Here is a 20,981-nt window from a genome sequence, read left to right as displayed (position 1 = left end):
TTCATAGTCTAACTCTTGCTCGTGAATCTAGAAGTTATGATAGAGTGGCATGTGTTGAATTTAATAGTTTGAATAAATTAAATAATGAGTTTATTACTCATTTAATAGTTCTGGGTATCAGTCTTCTTTTGTTAAATGAACGAACAAATACAATAATTTTCAAAATTTCTCATTTAAAAATTCTTTGATTTTTTTATGACCCCTGTTCCTCTGAAAATGGTACACTTAACATGCACTTTGAATTTTGTTATCTTGCAATTAGTTATTCACGTTCTAACTGCTCTTTATAAGGCATCATCCTGCAATAGGAATATATGTGCTATTGCTGATGAAAATCTCCGTATATCCTTAGTGAAATAAGCTTTTTATGATCTACCAGTTACTTTCATTAAGAGTATTTTTTTCCTGGTAGACTTGAAACGCCAATAACCAAACTTCTAAGAGACGAGTCCTATTTGTATTTTATGATAATTGAAGTTATATCTGGCTTTTGAAGTTAAACCTATTTTAGTGCAGTGTTTTTACAGGCCTTGCCTTCTTTCCAAGTAACACTGACATCAGAAATGTATTTATATGAGGCATTTAGACAAACTGTTTTAGAATTACATGGGTTAGTAACTGTACAACTTAACTCATATTAAGATCAGAGCACATGCGGTGTAATTTTCGTACACAACAATAATGAGGCTGTACACTTGAATTTAAAATCATAATCTTTAATATCAAATAGAAAAGGTGCAAAGTAAGGATTAAATTACCATATCGTGAAAAAGTTATGCAGGTGAACACTTTGTTTTTACAAGTAAAAAGTACACTGAATAAATCTATGAAAAGCTCGTGCAATTATTTGCTATAATGTGTAATTTTTCCTGCCCCTTATGTTTATTTAAATTTTAATATGAAAGAAATGATCATCCTATTTTCTTTGAAAGTGGCATAAAGGTAAAACTGCAAACCTCTTGAAAGAATTTCTTTATTCCCAATCACATGAATGTTGTTAGAACAAAATTTTGCCACCTGCCAGAGGCTTTAAAAACTAAATCAAAAGGCTCACTGCTTCCAAATACTCAAACTAAAGGTAGGCTTTTGGGTGAAACATAATGACTAGATCATTCTCATCACACATTTAATATTGTGCAGAAGAATTGATGGTTCTTTTGCTACCTTTCAGTAGAGAATAATTCAAAAGTGAAAATGAAAATATTGAAATCATGAATAGTTATATTATTCATTTATTCTACCTGAAAAATAGAACTGAGGTTCTGAAATTTAAGGTGTCTCCCTATGTTAGTATTAAAACTTCCCAAAAGAAAAAGAGAGGGGGTGGAATAAGGTGAAGTATTTCTAACACTAGTTAAAACAATTCAGTGTTGGCATGCTTCATTAATTGTTTGCATACAAGACAAAAGTGCTTTCTGATGAAGTGGAAAACCAACTTGGGACCAATTTTCCACAACATAAATTCAACACTCATTCTACTTCTTGATACCTTTGTATTCAAACTACCAAGAAGGTTTTTCATGTCTGTCATATCAGTAATCATTCTAATACTCTTGTTTCAAGATTCTCCAATCCTTGAAAATGTTTCTAGTTTAGATTCTTTAGTTTCTGAGAATAAGTTTTAGATTAACATTTACTAATTTTTTTTATACATGTGAATTCATCACACTGGCAGTTATCAAACTGATTTAGTAGGAGTCAGTTCTATCCATGTGAGAAGAATGATAGCGTATTAAAATGAGCAGTTTAAACAAAATCTTGGTTACAATTGTATTCTCTCTCTCTGTATCTCTGTATCTGTGCATAGATACAGAGATATGTAAGTATCATAAAGCCTATAATGCATTAAGCATTATTGCAAATGTAGTCATCCTAGAGAATATAATTTATTTTGATATCAAAGAGAAAAAGTTAGTGTCCCTGTAAACTAGCAAAGAAAGTGAGGGCTAAGTTGGAGGAACACCTTTATTGATTATTGTGTCACAATAGTGAGGTTTCCATGGTAGGTGTGTCACTTCTGCCAGACCAACACAGAATAACTGCAGGCTGTGACCAGATGCCATGAAGTCATCTACAGTCCATACAGAGTATAAGTTATTGTTCAGTTTGGTGTATCATATTGTGTCTTCATCAGCAATCTTCAAAAAAATCACTTTCGATTACATAGTGGCAAATCTGGGAGACTGTGTGTCTTCACTTCTTCCCTTCTCTGTACTCTTCTCTAGACTCTGCATAGGGAAAGAAAGGGACACTTTAATTGTTCTTTTCCTTAATAAAAGTATAACTTCCAGTTTGTGAATAAGGAGAATCAAATTTTCCATTTTCCACATCATGCAACTTCTATCCCTTAATATACTGTAAGCCAGCTTTTATGTGGGAAAACTTTTTCTTTGAAAAAGGCTTAAGAATTTTATATGACTACATGTTTTTATTATATAGAAAGGAAGGAGTTTCTAAATATTCACCCCATGAAGTGTTATTTTATTATATTTAATGTATTCAATAGATATGCTATCTAAAATTTGTTTCATTAAAGTTTAGTATCATGTTCACACTAAATGTTTCTATCCTGTGAATTTAAAAATATTTCTAATTATCGATCTTATTGTGTATTCAGAAAGAGCCATTAGTCATACTCAACAATGTTCTTTGGTATTAAAAACAAATCACATCCCGTTATTTTATTTCTTTCTTTCAAAATGAACATCATGCAGCATTAAAATACTGTGATTCAAGCAAGGGGATATATCCCTGACATGAAGACTGTGTCAGAGTAGCAGAAATTTAGTATTTTCACATTCTGATTATTGATTCAGTGAACTAAATATATTATACATGTAAAACATTAGATTCTTTTAATATATGGGCATACTCATCTGTAGAATTTTCCTGAAATGTTCCAAGTAAATCAGGAATTTTATCTAATCAATTTTTAAATCAATCCACTACTTAGGAAGCATTTCAATATAAAGCATTTGATTAAAGTAAGCTATATCTATAGTAGTTCTGGAATTCAAGCTATTTTGCATAAATATTGCTTCATACATTGTGTATTTATAGACCACTTTGCCTATGCGGTAAAAACAAACAAACAAACAAAAAACTAGATGAGATCAAACGAAGTACTCCTGTGTACAATTTTGATTAAAATACTAGTAGACCAAGTAGCTCTTTTGAAAGTCAGAGGGGTAGTAGATGGAGGGAAGGGGGTTATAACTGTTTGAGGGATATAAATGATAAATGTCTATTACATTGTTTTGTACACCTGAAACTAATAAAAAAAAAGAAAGTCCCTTTGTTTTGACTAATTAGCAAGATATGATAGGAGAGATGATATGTAGTGCCTTTGATGTAGGAGGAACAAAATGAGTGAATAACTCCATTGCCATTTGACACCTTGGTTCTCTAAGGTGTGGAGTTTATTCTGATTATCTACTTGAGATAATTTCTATTCAGATACCAAGAATCAAGTTTGGACAAAATGTGTTATTTTTTTCTGTTTCAGCTATATTACCTTGATGAGTCTCAATTCCTGAAAGGGCCCAAAGTATTGGAAACTGCAAAAACTAGAGTACCTACACTTGGATATTTCCCTTTTCCAAAATACTGTTTAATAGTTTGCCCTCATGAGAAATTTGCATTCTTCTGAGTGCATGAATTGCCAAGTTGGTAAAGTTACAATTAATATACCATCTGCAATGGTTCTTTTGGCCTAGTGAATATCAAAGTAGTTAAGTTCCATTCTACTGTGCAAAGCTGAAGGATATACCTTGTTTGTTTTATTTGTCTTTTAGAATATTTAGCTCAATTTTAACATAACAGTAATGTGTTTTGATGTTTCTTAATTCAATAAGTATTTTTATGATAATTATGCATTTATGTTTTCAGCACTTTTTGAAATGTAAGGTAAATGGAAAATTAACCAATTGGAAAATAAGATTGGAAAACATCAATAATCACTGAAGATTGTTAAATTACATGAAGTGGTTTTCTATTGCAGTTTACTATTCATTTAATATGGTAACATTATATTTTATAAGTAGACTTTTAAAACATATATTCATTATTCAGACAAACATTGTGAACATATATCAACTCCCTCATAATCTAATATAATGGCATAAAGTGTAAGAGACTTACTAGACATTTCATCTCAACACTTGCATTCAGCATTGATATAAAATCAATATTTTCAAAGTTACTCTCATGTTCTTCTGAAAATACATGTAGGCCTCCATACTCCTTCACAATAAAGAAGCAATAACTTGTAATGTTCACAATTTTATTTACATTTGACATAATAGGTATATCACATATCTGTGTATATTACACACATACTTAGTGTGTACTCTTAATTTATTTGAAACGTAAATGTTGGACTAATACAATGTTTCCAACATATAAATGTATTTTTTTTCTCAACAGGCAATTTGTAGAAAATATTAGCTGTTAGAGCACTTATTCCCTTTATAACAGGCTAACATATAATGTTTTAAAAATTGGTTATTTGTATAAACCAGACACTGTTTTATTTTATATAACACAGAAAAGAGTACAAATTATACACTTCTTAATATGATGGAATTTTTTAGCTTGACTATCATAGCTTTGCAGAGAGGTGCTTTATTTTCCTAAAATAAGCTTTGAAAGTGATGCCCAAATCAGCCACTCAATGCACACATTTAACACTCACCAGGAGGGAGTTTTGGTGTGCTGAGCCCACTAAGTTTTACATCTCAGAAGGGGCTTTACACCCTGTGGTGTAGGCACACTTCTTTCAGTGGAAAGTATGTCATTAAAATACTGCCCTCTTACAGTGACTTTAAACTAGTGAGGTTGGAATTGTTTTTAGTCACTACACAGCATGATAACCATTTTGGTATTTTCCTGGAGTAATTTACCATTTGCATACGAGTCACAGTGGGGGGAAATCAGTTTCTTCATACAAGTAATATTGATTTAAATCTAATATGTCAAAAAAATCATTTTCAGCTTTTGCAAAGAAAACAAGGCAACCAGTGTGCCATGATAGTTATACTCAGATATTTATGTACCCAAATATTTACAAAACGAAAATGAAACTGTCGTAAATGAAAATATATTAGTAAGTTAAGCAAAGAGGAACTGATCTTAACTTCTATCAATTCAACACCCAATTAAATAGATAATTTAAATGATTCACTGTGGAAAAAAAAGAAGCAAAAACAGAATAAAATATATTTTACTTAAAAAATATTCAAACCACTTATTTTGGCTTGAATGGAAACACATTCTCAATGAAAACATTGTGTGTTGTATTATTAACTCACAGCATATGATCTCCATTTCTGCCTCCCTAGATTTCTAGCCCCCTGGGATAGAAACAATGTGGACTCACACATTTATTATATTAATTAGAAATCACTACCTAATATAATTATTCTGGCAAGCACATGGTGAGTACTGAAAATATTATTGACAGAATTTCTCCATTTAACTCTGGTGTTAAAAAGATTTGCATGTCTAAAGCTGCCTTGATTAGATATTGTTTTTGACGACTCTGCTCAGTGTTTTACTCTATGTGCATTAAGCATGAGGACTTTTAGCACGTCTGAAGTAACATCTGCTCTGTCTTTTTGTTGCTGGGTTCATGGTATAATTAGCTCTATATTTCACCAAATACAATTTTGCTCCCATGGCGGACAAAGCAGCATGAAGAAAACATAAATAATTGCAGATTAGAGAAACAGAAGGCAAAGTGGGTGTAGATGGCTTTGATAAAAAAGGGTTAAGGAGAATAGAAGGTCAGCTCATTATTAAGAAAAAATGGAGGCAGTTAAAATTAGATATGGTCTTTGTAATTAAGGAAAACACACACAGATTTTCCTTTTAACAATATTTCCTATTTGGCCAAACCTTAGTGACTTGCAATGATGTAGTTTGTGTTATATTTATTTAGAAAACCCTTTAAGAAATATGCATGCTTGGATACACAAAACAAAATTTTATTATATAGGAAATGTTGAAAATATATAGGAGATGTCATGTTAAGTTTGCCAGAATATAAAATACTCTTTTTTTTTACAGTACCACTGTTACAGAATCAAGTTAGCTCAAGTTAGCAGCTAGTCAGTTTTCTGTAGCCTCATAGTCCTATTTTGCTGTGCCTACAAATAATCAGTAGTCAATATATTTGTATGAGCTAGTAGTATTTCCTTCAAAATAGATTCATATTAAAATTGGGATTGGTTATTATTGTGTTAAATATCTGGCTAATAATGCCTCATTGTTTAGCATTATTCAAATTCTGTACAAGAATATTATATAACAGACACAAAATGGTAAAAGGGCCTAATATTGAAATAGTATGTTTTGGCAACTGACAGCATAATTTGTTGTACAGTATTTAAAATATATATAACTATATGATTAGTGATTACATTAGCTTCATAGGTGTAAAATATAATTTTCTTCATCTTTTACTTTTCATCTCTAAACTATGAAACATTTTGAAGTGATAATAGAGTATCAACTTGGCACTTATTTTGTTTGTATCAGGAAAAGTCTTCAGAAGTCTTTAAAACATGATAATGTTCTGTTTTATTTAGTTTAGAAAAAAGATAAAGGGGATTATGATTTTTACAGGCATTCACCCAATCGTAAAATGGGTGAAAGTGTCAAAACACGTTTTCTGTTCTATTCTATATTTGAAGCATAAAACTCATGTCAACCTGAACAAGTACAAAACAAACAAAAAAAATAAAATCTAGAAAGCAAGACAAAGTTAGTAATAAATTACTATGTAGTATTGTGTTGAAGGACAGTTTAAAAGATAACCATGTAATGCAACATAAATAATTTAAAAATATTACCTATATAAACACAGTTTACACACACACACACACACACACACACTCACACTTTTCCTACTATGTATTTTCCTGTTGAAGATAGTGAGGCAAATTATTTCTGTTCTCTAAGAATATATTTTTCACGTTGATAGCAGGCTTAAAGTTATTAACTGCTCTGCTTTTGCCTGGGAGAATCGACCATCTTGTAGGCTCCAGAAGTTTTTATCTAGCTTCCTTCAGGATTGCAGAACGGTTGTAAAGGGGCAGGGACATATGTAAATAAATCATTTCCAGAAGAAAAATGTCAGTACACAACATGATGTCATTTGCCTCCTAATTCTGTGAATTTTGTTGGGTTCATAACATATGGCAAATTCTACTTTGGCACATATATGATTATTTAAATAGAGATTTTTTTTTGAATCATGAAATCTGAGTTGAAAAGGATCACATAGTTCAGCTAGTTCAGGGCTTTTTAATCCTACTTGTACATTAGCGTCTGCTGAGGAGCTTTAAAAAAAAAAATTACCTGACCTTACTTCTAACCAACAAAATTATAATCTCTGAGTAAGATCTGTGTATTGGTATTTTAAAAAAATTCCAGGTGATTCCAAATAAAAAGCCAGTTTTGAGAACCACTGGAATTCGAGTCTAATTAGCTTGTCATGATTTGAGGCCTCTTTACATGTTTTTGTCAATATAAACTTGAAAACCAGCTGTTATCTCATATCCATTACAAAATTCCTTCTGTGGAAAACTTTTACTGTTAGAAAGTATATCTGAGTTATACAAATGACCATTCAGAACATGAGCATCCTTCAGGTGTTTGGGGAAAACTATAGTGGATCCTTGATTTTAATTCTCTCATTTCCTGGCTTTTTTTTTCTGTATAATAGAATTTCCTTGATACTCATTTTATGGCTTCATAATTATAAGTACACACTGATCAAAAACACATGGAAAGCATTTATTAAACTAAATATATCCACCCACAGCTCATGATTTGGGCATGTATAGTTTGAAAAACTGGAAAAATTTTCCAGTTGAGTTAGCTTATATGGCCATTATTTATGAATAAATGCCTTTTACATATGTAGTATTTTGAAGAAAGGAACTGCAGCTCTGAAAGTTGTTTTGACTTAGCCAAGCCAATTTTGATTTCAGAATCTGTGTTCTTGACAAACATCAATGTCTTTCTCATAGGTCATGGTAATCCAACATATCTGAATCTTTCATTACATTATGTTTGGTGACAAATACACCAACAACTATAACTTCTGTTTCTGTGAGTTCTAAATAACTGACTGAGATACTGAGCTATTGCCATATGAGTTTTTGGCCTTACTCCTTAATGCCAGTAGCCATGACTTGATACAGAAATGGAAATTGTGGTAAAGATTTTTATTCTGCTTTCTCCCCTCAGATATTTTGTATCTTTGTTATTTAAACACATTCCCACATTAGATCTCAGTTTTCTAAATTTCTGTGTGTGTGTGTGTGTGTGTGTGTGTGTGTGTGTTTGTGTATGTGTGTGTGTGTGTAAATGAGTTTGTGTGTATAAAGAGTTGATACTGAAAAACTGAAAGTTGTTTTTGTTATAAACACACAAAATCCTTAGCATTAGCATAATTAGTATGGAATTAATTAGAGTGTAACTGACCATTCCCATGTTAATAAGTTACTGAATCAAAATAACATAAGCACAGAAAGTAAATACAAAATAATATAAATACAGAAAGTATCATTCAGGGGAGTTGAAATCCATTTTACTTACATGAACCTGTAAAAATACACCTGTGGAGGAATGTGTCTTAATTTACCTTTCTTGTTCTGCCACTGCAATTCAAGTACATAAGGCTTTATTACATTCTTTTTTAAATTAAACTTTGAAGATTAAGTAGATGGGATACAAAGCTTCTGGCTATGGCTGTTGTTCATAATGGGAGGGGGCATCATTTTTCCGTCCCTGCAAGACCAGGAATTGTTTAACAGCAGTTTTGCCATTCGGGCTATATAGTTCATCAATCTCTTTAATGCCCGAATTACATTACATTTAGTGAAATTTTACTCATAATTCTTTTGATTTAGCTATTTGTTTGCCTCTAATTTGTGGGTCAAGAATTTCAGCAATTTTGTCTGAAGTACTAGTATCAGATTGTTTTAAATATGCAAATAGTGCAATTCTGTTATTCTGTTAATTGTCATTTTTAAAATTAATTCTCACATGTCTATTTATTTGTATCACGAGCATGAAGCTTGAAATTATAATACTGTTGTCAGGTTTTGACTTATTTATTTTTGCATTTTAATGATAGAGTTTTTTGGTTCAGGAAAGTGATATGTTTTGAGCTATATCTTGATATAAGTAAGAGATGTATCCAAGTCAGGAGAACTCTAAAACTGAGATACTGTCAAAGAATGAGTTCCTATCCTGATTTGAGAATGAATAATTTGTAAGGATAAGCAGGTAAATTTGTATTAAGATTATTTTCCTTTACAAATGTAGAAATTAGCAAATTCCTGGTGCTCAAGAGTACAGTTCCCACGTAACTTTTACTACTGCTGACAGAGATTCTCTGTTGAGTTGGAAGTAGAATGGTGAAAGTAAGTTTTCTATTTTCAATATATAATAAATGAGAGTCCAAGTTGAAATGCAGCTTCAAATACAATTTTCCAAGTACATAGTGATTTAAATAGGCTTTTGAGGACTGGTGACTCAATCACAAGCCAAATATACATTATTTTGGGGTAAAATTTATGATACTAACCATTTATAAGTAAAGCACTGTTTATATACATTTTCCACAACAAAAATGTAGTTTATAGAATAGACAAGTGAACATTCATAAATTTTAAATAGTACATTTATTGAAATATTTACAGCACGTCTCCAGTTTTAGGGTTTTCCAAGTCCCCAGTGACTTTGACACAATGAAACAAATTTGCAGCAAGTGCATATTAATAGAAGGTGTTTAACTAATTTTATTTCTGCTCTCCTCTTCCAACAAAGCACTTCTCATGCTTATAATGACACCTACTATTTATTGATCACTTAAGACGGATAGATAAGCCACTGTGCTTCACAGATGTTAAGCCATTTAATCCAACAATAGGATAAGGAGACAGGGACAATCAGATCATCTCCTGATCTAGGAGGAAACTGAGGCACCGAGAGATCAAACAAATTCCCTAAGGTCATGCACTTTGACAGGGCTGAGCTGGGACTGGATGTCAGAGACTGCAGTCCTACCCACAGTGTGAATTGCTGAGAGCCTGTGCAGTCACAAGGAGGGAGGGAGAGGGGATGGGGGCGAGCTTTTTCAGTAATGTTTGTCTTTACTTTGAAAAAAAAAGAAAAAAAGCATGTGCATTTATATCTGTGGATCAAAGAGTAGGTATTACACAATATTAGTGTAAAAACACACACAGTGTCATTTTATAATAGACAGTACCACCTCAGACAAGTGTCATAAGGTTCTAGGTCAGAAAGACCCTCAATTCATCATGAAAAGGATACCTTACTATAGTAATTCAAGAAGTAAACCAATAAATATATTTGTGGTGACTGATTTATTTGAGTGGTGTTTATCATTCACAATACCAGTTTTCTTTCAGTTTGATTTAGACTTAATTTTAATTTTTTTGTAATTGAAAATAAATTTGAATTTAATATTGTTGAACCCTCTTTTTATAGCCCCTTTCAGTCCCCCACCTTCCTTGAAAGCCCTAGCTATACTTATTTATCCTCTCCCCCCAATTTTTCAGTGCTTCTATAAATTAAAATATGCTGTTCCCTCTGCCAAAAATGTCATTTTGCTTTCATTGGTCTACATTTCCAATGTCTCCTTTTCTGTGAAAACTTTTACCCACTTGAGCCAACATGCACTTGACCTCACTCATACCTATAAAAGAGCAAATGAAGATATGTCACTAATACAGCATAAAGAGATAATTTAATTCTTTGAGCTTTATGAAGCCATTGTCTCAATTTTAATAAAACAATAAATAGTCATATATGATCCATCTCTTTGTGTGCTTTCTAAAAGTCACATATAGTTTTCGTACAGTTGTTACAACCACAATGCATTAAACTGTGTATATGAACACAGTGCATGTAAACCACACATTTCAACTTTGCTCCCCAAATCTTCAAAATGTATAAACACCACAATATGTTTTTCCTCCCTTAGTAGACTATGACCACCTTGAGGACAAAACCTTATCCTCGCTGTATTCCCCAGTATTTGGAAAAGTGACTGCTATTCAGTTGCCACTCAGTAAATGGGTTAAATGAATACATGAGTTAATGAGTGAGAACCTTGAAAAAAAGAAATACTAAATAAACAATATTGTTAAGATATACTATTTCCAGTGAAAACCTAAACAATAAGATATGAAAGAGGTGCATAATTTGAGACCATCTACTCATCAGCCACTTGGTTACTCTGTAAATTAAGAAAGAAAAACACATTTTAGTGTTAATTTTCTGCCTGTGGACTCTAGCTCTCAAAATTGTTACTTGACTAGGAGCTCAGTTTAGGATATCTCAAATTGAAAATCTCCAGAAAGAATTCTTGGTGGTCTTACCCCAAACCTGTTCATCCCTCACTCTTCTCACTTTTGTAATCGGTATCTCCATTTACCACTTACTTGCTCAAGCCCCAGACCTTGGAGCCATCTTGAACTCTTCTCTCTTTTATACCCACATCTAATGTATCCACACATCTACCCACCTCTTGCTCCTTCATCATCTCTTGTGTAGGTCATTGTGAAAGCATCCTAACCTGAGTTCCTGCTTTCCACCTTACCCTTTATACCTGGCAGAATAGTCTTATAAACACCTGAATAAGACCACATCACTCCTCTGTGTGTATACCATTTCAGTTCTTCCCATTCCATGTAGAGTAAAAGTTAAAAAAAGAAAACAAGAAATCCATCTGATAATGTCTAATCCTGTTCATGACATGGCTTCTCTACTCTGACTGCTTTCCTTCCCACTCTTACTTTCCACTCACTTACTTATAACCACTCTGGCCTCCTGCCATTTCTCAAATAATCCATACATTTTATTGTTTCAGGTCTTATATTTAGGTATTTGATCAATTTTGAGTTAATTTTGGTACATGGTAACAGATAGCAGTTTAGTTTCATTTTTTTGCACATGGCTTTTCAAATTTCTCAGCACCATTTATTGAAGTGGTGTTCTTTTCTCCATTGTACATTTTTGGCTTATTTGTTGAAAATTATCTGTCCTGAAATAATAAAATGCATAGAAGAAGGATAGGTCCTAAACTTATGGACCTTGGCTTCAGAGAGGATTTTATGAATTTGACCTTCAAGGCAAGGAAAGTAAAAGCAAACATAAATGAATTGGATGATATCAAACTAAAAAGATTCTGCACAGTAAAAGAACAATTAACAAAACAAACAGGCAACCAACTGAATGGGAGAAGATATTTGCTAACCTCAACCTCAATTTGGATAAGGGGTTTATATCCAAAATATATAAAAAGCTCATGTAACTCAACAAACAGAAAAACAAACAATCCAATTAAAAAGTGGGCAGAGGAACTGAGCAGACAATTCTCCCAAGAAGATATACAAAAGGCTAACAGATATATGAAAAAATTGCTCACCTTCACTAGCTATTAGGAAATGCAAATCAAAACCACAATAAGATACCACCTCACACCTGTTAGAATGGCTATTATCAACAAGACAAGTAGTAACAAGTATTGGAGAGGATGTGGAGAAAAAGGAATCCTCATACACTGCTGGTTCGGATGTAAATTGGTACAGCCAATATGGAAAACAGTATGGAAATTCCTGAAAAAAAAAAAAAAAAGAATAGAATTACCGTACGACCCAGAAATACCTCTTCTGGGTATTGACCCAAAAAATCGGAAAACATTTATCCATAAAGATATATGTACCCCTGTTCAATGCAGTATTATTCACCGTGGCTAAGGCATGGAAACAACCAAAATGTCCTTCTATAGATGATTGAATAAAGAAGATGTGGTACATATACACAATGAAATATTACCTGGACTTAAAAAAGATGCTATACTGCCATTTGCAACAACATGGATGGATCTTGAGAATATCATGCTAAGCATAATAAATCAGAAAGAAAAAGTTGAGAACCATATGACTTCACTCATATGTGGCATATAAAACTGAAAGCAACAGATAACAAGACAAACAAAAACTCATAGACACAGACAACAGTTTAGTGCTGACCACAGGGTAAGGGGGAGAGAAAGGTAGTAGAAGAGGGTAAAGGGGTTCAAATATATGGTGATGGAAGGATAACTGACTCTGGGTGGTGAACATACAATTCAATATGTTGATGATATATTATAGAAATGTATACTTGACACCTATATAATTTTACTAACCACTGTCACTCTACTAAATTTAAAAACAATTAAAAATTCAAATAATTTCAGAACACTCCTGCCTCAGGGGCTTTGCATTGCTCTTCCCTCTTTTTGGAATCCTCTCTGAATACATCTTGTTCTTTCATTTCCTTTGAATGTCACCTTCTTTTTAAGGTTTTTACCAACAACCCTATTTTAAATTGCAGTCTGTCTCCTTGATATGTAAATACTCTCTATCCTCCTTTCATGCTTTATTTTGCTCCATGACACATTCATTACAGTCCAACAGAACGTATACAATCCAGCATATAATCATTAGAATGTTGTTAGCCTCATGGGGTTTGAGATTTTGTGGTTCATTTTGGTCATTGTCAAACCCAGTCCCTAGAACAGTGCCTGCAACCAATATTTGTTGAAAGAATGAATTAATAAGGGATATATGTTTTGAGTACAAAAACAATACGTGAAACATATTGCTTAAAAATTAATAAATTGATTTGACTATGAGAATGTCAGTTCATTAATGAAAACCCTGACTTTTCAGGTGAGATCTAAGAGTTACAAAAGGACCTCAAAATTCTTTGCACTGAGAACGTGATAATGAAACAGTTAAAACGTTTATTTTCTAAATGTGACATGCTCTAGGAACTACACATCGTTTCAGCTCATGTTTACGTATTATGCTACTATCACTGCTTAAAATGTAGGGATTTTTAATTGAATTTTATGGCTGGTCTACGTTGTTGATAGTAATGTTTATGTTATAGCTTATGAGTTTAGTCATAGAAGGACACATATTACATCCATTGATGTAATAAAATATCTATAAAAGCAAAATGGTGTTTCCTTAGTAGATAGTTATGTTATATATCTCTAAATCTCTGAGTATTCAATTATAAAAAGTGCATCATTTTGAGAATGAATATTTAGTAAATAAAATGACTTTCTTTAAAACAATAACATCAGTATATTCCTAGATCTATTACGTAAAGTATATATTTTTAATAAACTATTTTTCGTTTCAAATACCCTAGTAGTGTATTTATAAGTAGGAAGCCAAGACTTCCCCCAAATGTCTTTATTAGTGGTGTCTATATTTAAGCATATTATTTATTTTTATATATAGTATTTTAGAATATATTTAATTTTATGCTTTATCAGTTGAATTTCATTTACTACACTAAAAGAGATATAAAAGCCCCACTATATTCTTTAATATTGTTATTATCTTTTAAAACAATTTTATTGTAATCTGGTAAGAACACTTATCATGAGATCTACCCTCTTAAAATTTTAAGTTTACTACACAATATTGTTGACTATAAGTACAATGTTATACAGCAGACTAGTGCTTGTTCATCTTGCTTAACTGAAACTTCAGCAATTCCGTTTTCCCCCATCATTACAGCTAAGTGAAATAAGCCAGTCACAGAAAAACAAATGCTGCCTTATTTCACTTATATGAGATATTTCAAAGAGACAAATTTATGTTTTTGTCTTTTATTTAGTTTTTAAAAAGTGACTAATGTAGGTTTTTAATTGGGAATTATTAGCCTATACTTATAATCAGGTAATTAACGGCAATATTCAGCATTCTGTTTTTCTTAGCAACATTCGAATTTTAAGTTTTCAAAAAGCATATGCATTAATCATATTTAATGTGAACCCTAACTGATTCTTCATATTTAGTTATTCAAGATGTTTTACATGCTTCACCATGGGAAATGGTAATGAAAACATATTCCATTATTATTGACCTTTAAAATCTCTTAAGTTAAGGATTATGAATACTTTTGGCTTAAAGCATACATAAGCTTACTATTTTCCTTTTCCTCTGTATATTCCCATTCAACAGCACTTTCTTGAATTAAAAAATGTGTAACATACATTTGACATATTGCAGTCTAAAAATTAAATTTTCATGCTTGTTTTGAATGCATCTGGGAACCTAGAAATGAAATTTTGATAAGAAATAAAAATGCCGCAGGGAATATTGTTGATTACATAGAATACGTGGCTTTCATTTACCAATTAAAACGTATCTGAGTCATCTGGAATAGAGTTGGTATCTATTCTTTCAATCATTGATATAATAGATAATTTAGATACATTGTTTATAAAAGTTTTCAGACGATCTTAAAAATATCAGAACATAAAAGATTTGCTAATTTTGTAGAATCTAGACAATCAGAAAAAACATTTCAAAGTGTATTAATAATTCTGAATTGCAAGACAAGAGTCACAAAACATTCGTTTGAACATTAATACTATCTTCAAGAAAGATATTCCTCCCCTTTTTATTTAACGACTAACTTGAAAGTAATAAACATAAAAATAACCCCTCAAAGTCTTTTATGTCATCTCAGCTTAATTCCTGGCTTTTGTCAATCCAACATTACATTTAGCCCCTCCACCTGGCTAATTTTTCCTATCATTCTACGGTGATGTGCTCTTGTGCATTATTGTTGTGCACTATTCTTTCTAAACATCTGAGCTCTGAGGCAGCTTCCTAGCAATTACATTTATTGTTAAATTCTACTGATGTTTCCTAAACTCCAAAGTATCACATACATGTTAATTATAATGCATTGCCTTCATTCAGAATGCCAGTTGAGTGAATACCTATTTTTGGACCTCGTACTGGATAAGCCTAGGCAATGAAGAGACTAAAGGTGGAGCCTTTATCTTTAAGGAATTTCGGGAATGCCTTGGAGGAATATTGCATTCTTCCCCATAAAAATTGAGATAGTCAAGTTCTGCTTGGATTTTTAGAGCTTATCTGTTTCAAATTGCGTTCTTTTTTTTAATATTCATAGTATATTAACTGTTTTTCATTTTTTTGAAATCCCCTCCTGTCCAGTCTAATATTTCTTAAGAATGACCATAATTTCCTTTTTTTATTTTATAAACCAAATTGACATGGTAAAATTCTCCCTCTTTTTTCCCCCTGGCATTTCCTTCTTCTCCTTTTCTTCCTATCAGTTATATGATGGATGCTTTGTACACATTTATTACCTAATTTGTGTGAGAATTTGATGCTTATCCTTGATTGTTGGCATATTACACATGAGCGACTGTGGCTTACCCAGCTTCTTAAACATCTTGCCCCTGTCTCATTTCTTTCTGTCTGGCCTCTGGACCTGTGATCTTAACCTTGACTTCTACTTAATAATTGCCCTTTTTATTAATTTCCAACTTCTGTGTGCTGTATGCTTCACATGTATCATCTCACTTAATTCTGTGTTTACCCTTGAATGGGTATTATCCCCACTTAACAGCTGAAGTGTTTGAGGTACAGAGTGAGTCTTTATGTTTAGGAGTGCAACAACAATATTTAAAGCCACCTCTGTCTTTTACCAACTTCTATGCTTTGTCTGTCACCTCAAAATGACTAATAAGTAGTAATTCCTTGTGAGGTAAAATTAAGGCTAGAGAAAAAAGTTTCTCATTATTACCTTTTTTGAAAATTTCCATTGTTGGCATAGAAGTAATGAGTTTTCCATTAAAAAAAACAAAAACAAAACAAAAAACAAAACTCTAAAGTAAGCTTTCTAATCTTGTTCTTATTGTCTGAAGTCATATTAGGATAGTATTTTAGTTACTAAATTAGTACCTAACCCGGATGTTCTAAAAAGTCCTAAATGTTATCAGATATAGCAGCAGTTCTTAAAATGTGGTCCCAGGACCCATGGAGAGGAGAGTTCCCAGGGGTTCCAAAAATCCAAGTGGTAAAAGCCTTTTTAAAATATACTAACATCTGATTTACTTTTTAATAACTCTAATTCTCTCATGAGTATACACTGGACTCTTTTAGAGTCTATATGATTTGTGACATCACAACAGATTAAAGGACTTAAGTAGATATAAAAATCCAAATGACTTCTCTTAAACCAGACATTAAAGAATTTTGCCAAAGTGTATTTTTTTGGAAAATATGTTTATTTCTTATCAAAACATGTTAGTTATGCAAATATGCAATGGATTTATAGTTATTTTTAATAAATATGTAAATATCTTTTAAATTCTCAATTTTCTTTTCTAATATGATACATATTGATAGATTATAACCAATATGTGTGAAGAGATCCTGAAACCAAAATGTTTAAGAATCACTGATATATTGAACTACATATTATAAACAAGATCCTTGATTCTTAGGACTAATTATGAAATTTTCATCTATTTATAGTAAATTTTACTCCAGACTTTTCCTTTAAAATGCTTATAGTCAGTGGTGGTAGTGAGGAGAATGAAGTATTCTCAAGTGAGAAACATGAAAATCTTAGACATGGTAGAGCGATCTTATGGTCTCAGGAAGGCTGACAGTGAAGATGAACAAAAATGTATTTTCATAATCTGTTGAATTTAAAATGATTATCATTAGAATCTCCAATTCTATTTTTCCCTACGCTTATATATTTTAAAATGTCAACCCTGTCAGATATCTTTGCTATTTGTTTTTAATGCATCTCACTCATTTAACTAACACTTAGAGAGAACTATCGATTTGTAAGGCTTCCCATGCTATGGTGAATTCTAAAATAAATATAAAAAAATACTCATGACTTTCATTCTGAACTATATACCAGTAAATGGTGAAGCTATGATTCACAGTCCAACCAATGAGGCCAGTTTGTATATTTATCCATCAGATGTTAATTATTTGGAATTGAGAAATTTAGTCCAGTAAACATGTATCGAACATGTAGTAGGCACGAAGTTCCATCTTCCTAATCAAAGCAAGGTTTTACTTCATGAAGACATTTCTCCTCTCTAAATTTTAAAGAATACAATGTAAGTATGACTATTTTGCTAAAACCCAGAGAACTGGTTTCTTTTTTTATTAGTTTCAGGTGCACAAAAACATAGTGATTAGATATTTACCCCCTCACAAAGTGAGAAGCCCCGCCCCGAAGTCTACTAGCCCTCTGACATCATATATAGCTGTTAAAATACCATTGACCATATTCCCTATGCTGCACTTGATATCCATAACTATACATTTTAATTATGGTTGACATTCACTATTATTTTATATTAGTTTTCTTTGATCATCTTTATTGATTCATGACATAGGGACTTGACATTTAGTGATAGTAAAGATTTGGCGTGTTTTTTATAACATGTTTTCTTTCTTTTTTTTGATATGAGATATTTAGAATGTACTGTATGGCTTGCAAAGCCAAGAACACTTCATATTTTTTAATCTGAAGAGCAGCCATAATGTTTCTTTTTAATATTAATTTTTACCTCTTTAGATTTCCACAAAGAATATTTCTAAAATTTGGGTGTAGCACAAACACTTCTTTTAGTTAATTCTAGAAGTTTAAAACTGACTATATTTTACAGCCCCGTAAGTATAGTTAAAAATTTACATATTCAACAAAGTTGCTCTCTGGCATGGTTTAAGAAAATGATCTGTGTTCTTAATTATACCTTTAGCATAAATGTGTGAATGACATTTATTGAAATGTGAAGAGGAAATCGATAATGATGATAATATAAAACATAATAATTACATTAGGTTGGCAAATTTTGTTCTTTTTCATTATTTGATCATTTTACATTTAGTGAGGCTGAGTTGAAGTTTATTTCAATATAATGAAAATTCTTGACATATAATTAATTTCAGTTATTTTATGTCTTTTTAGGTGAATCAAAATGTCAATATCAATGAATTCAAAGCTAAATTTCCAAACTAAATTAAGGAAGTATGTAACCATGTTTACAATTTTCATAGTGATTAACTTTATTTCTAGAGTCAAATACTGATTTATAGTATACAAAATATATATGGAAAGCAAGTCGGTTGTTCATTTACTATGTATAGCCTAATTAAAATTTCTTATTTTTAAAAGATGGACTATCAAAATCTGAAAAGTAGTAATCTCTTATGATATTTAAAGCTACAAAAATAATAATTATCAATATTTTCCAATTAATATTTGTCCTTTCCTTAAGCAGTTTTAAAGATACTTAAAGCATAGTCCAAAATTAGAGTTGACAATTGCAAATACAAACCAACCAACACAGTAATAAAATCAATACTTACATATCCCTTGAGGCCACTATTTACTGTTTGCTGCACCATTTCCTTAATGGAATGGCAGTTATGTTTGCAGAAACCTTGTAACTACCATTTTTATGTTTTAACTAAAAGCGGCTTTCTTGAAGAAGTATGATAAAGAAATTCTTGAGCTACTGTTTAAAATTGATATAACCATTTAGTAGTTAATATGAGTTCATAGAAGGCAGCATTTCTTTTTAAAGTACTTTTCTGATAAACCCAAACATTTCATATATAATGATATTTTTCTAATAATGGCAATATATCTTTTATATGTTCATTATGATGGATATTTACTTAATATTTAAACATCTCACTATACCAAACAACTTCCCAGTTTAAATGAACACATGCAATTACTAAGATACATTTCTTTTCGGGTTGATTTTGACAGTGAACTGTAAAAAAATAAATACAAGAAGGGAATAAGGGAAACTAGCAGTTTTGTTATATTCCACACATTAAAATTAGTTTCAACATGTAATTGACCAAGTGATTTACTAATTTTCAGTAGTTGATTTTAATATGCTTGTTATGATTGGATAGAAATTTTCCTTTTCCCCCATTATTTCATATTTCTTATAAAGAAATTATTTAAGAATTAAAATACACCTGCTATTTCCATCATATTTTAAATGATCTGATAGTAACATGGCATTTGTATGTCAATTCTTTGAACAGATTTACATAGTTCTAGATTTAATCACAGTTAAAATTAGTTTATCTCCACATTTGCTTTGGTTTTGTCTTAAAGGTAATAATATCCTAAGAATCATTCAACAAGGAAAGGTACATTTTACCTCCCAGAAGAATTTATGCATGGTCAAACTTTGTTTTTATTCGTAATTGTACAAAGGAAAAGAGAGAAGTTGTGTGAACAGAATTTATGGCCCTTTTTAGAGAACATGTTTTGTAACAGGATATTGAATATCAAGTCTATGGGCCAACTCAGGTCTTTTTACCTGATGATGTCAGCAACTCTGTTGCGTGATAAAGCTGCAATATTTTCATGACAAAGAAAAATTCATATCCACATCTTTAATAAGTGAGGGAGGAAAAAGGTGCCCGTCTAGATTCATATATTCCCATCAGAATATTTGTAGCTTCTCTCAAACTGTAAATATTGAGCATAAGATCAGAATGAAAGCGGCGTTGCGTCAAAATTAATCGCTGAAGGTATTACTTACGCTGTCGCATGTATCCCACATTCAGGCTTTTCCCACAGAGCTTTGAAGAGCCGTACAGGACTAGCCACTCGTAATTGATACAGAATCACTGCTGCAAAACGGCTGCAGTAACAAGGTGCTGCAGCTCCGACTTTAATCTACCTTTCTTTCTGAGAGTTTATTATGTTTTTGAGTTTATTCTTTTGTAAATCTGGGAGCTATCTTTTTTATGGAAATTAATCTTTTTAGAAGATTTGTACTTTCTTTTTCAAACACTAATACATTCATTCAAGTATCCTATTATTCAGATCCAGCTGGCTTTTATCTAGTGATAATTACTTCAAAAAGCCAAGTTAAATGGTATCATAGATTAATTCTCAGGGCACAGGAAAGCTTTTTTAGAAGAAAAACATCATTTGGTAATTATCTGAAATATCATAATAAAATCACAGAACATGTCAGATGTATTGTATAATCCATTGTAATTGGAAACTTCAAAAGTTGTTTCCTTGAAAACGTGGTTTTCTGAGTCCAT

General features: G+C 31.7%; 1 protein-coding gene and 1 long non-coding RNA gene across 2 annotated transcripts in view; one reads left to right on the top strand and one right to left on the bottom strand.

Moving 5' to 3' along the window:
• The window catches only part of DACH1 (dachshund family transcription factor 1), a 397,595-nt gene that overhangs the window by 237,977 nt on the left and 138,637 nt on the right, over nt 1-20,981 (top strand). The gene's annotated exons all lie outside the window — the stretch shown is intronic.
• On the bottom strand, nt 1,768-20,585 carry LOC141571288 (uncharacterized). The gene is made up of 3 exons (XR_012496048.1): nt 20,468-20,585; nt 12,467-12,656; nt 1,768-2,228 (listed from the first exon to the last, which is right to left on the bottom strand). It is a non-coding gene; the product is annotated as an uncharacterized LOC141571288 (long non-coding RNA).

This window comes from Rhinolophus sinicus, linkage group LG04 (assembly GCF_036562045.2).
Source record: "Rhinolophus sinicus isolate RSC01 linkage group LG04, ASM3656204v1, whole genome shotgun sequence".
Lineage (NCBI taxonomy): Eukaryota > Metazoa > Chordata > Mammalia > Chiroptera > Rhinolophidae > Rhinolophus > Rhinolophus sinicus.
The sequence above is the reverse complement of the archived record's forward strand: the minus strand, read 5'-3'. Positions and strand labels throughout refer to the sequence as shown.